The following is a 697-nucleotide window of genomic DNA, read 5'->3' on the forward strand; positions in this document are numbered from 1 at the left end:
CCACAGCATTGGTAACAGTCTTCCCAAGATAGGTCTCAGCAATTTCCTTCATCTTTGCCAGAACCATAGATGACACCTCCTCTGGATAGAAGCTTTTTGTCTCTCCCTTGTATTCTACTTGTACCTTGGACCTGTCTGCATCGTCCACCACCATGAACGGCCAATGCTTCATATCAGACTGGACAACGACATCATCAAATCTGCATCCAATCAGATGTGTGGCATCAAAAACCATGTTGGTAGGGTTCATCACAACTTGATTCTTTGCAGCATCGCCGATCAATCGTTCGGTATCAGTAAAGGCGACATAACTTGGAGTGGTTCGATTTCCCTGATCATTGGCAATTATCTCTACTTTTCTGTGCTGGAAAACACCCACACAGGAGTAGGTGGTGCCAAGATAATACCAACTTCAGGCCCCTTAGACATGGTTGCTCATGTGTAGGCCCGAGCTGGGTTAAGAAGAGCACGCACAAATCCCAGGAGTCGGTGCCCTGTTCAATGAGCCATTCCTTGTTTTTAATTTAACTTATCTTGGAGGTCTTTCCATGTCAAGTTTGTTGCTCTTTTCATGCAACTACAGAGTATTCTGTTCCATGATTAGCATAATTTATACAGTATTGATGGTTATTTTGGCTGTTACCAATCTTTTATTGCAAATAGCGCTGTATTTATTACTTTGAATATATGTCTTAGA

General features: G+C 42.5%; 1 pseudogene; it reads right to left on the reverse strand.

Moving 5' to 3' along the window:
* Window positions 1–3: 3 nt before the first annotated feature.
* On the reverse strand, window positions 4–429 carry LOC110595150 (annotated as a pseudogene).
* Between the last annotated feature and the right edge of the window lie 268 nt (window positions 430–697).

Source organism: Carlito syrichta, unplaced genomic scaffold (assembly GCF_000164805.1).
Source record: "Carlito syrichta isolate Samal-C Ts95f unplaced genomic scaffold, Tarsius_syrichta-2.0.1 Scaffold284376, whole genome shotgun sequence".
NCBI lineage: Eukaryota > Metazoa > Chordata > Mammalia > Primates > Tarsiidae > Carlito > Carlito syrichta.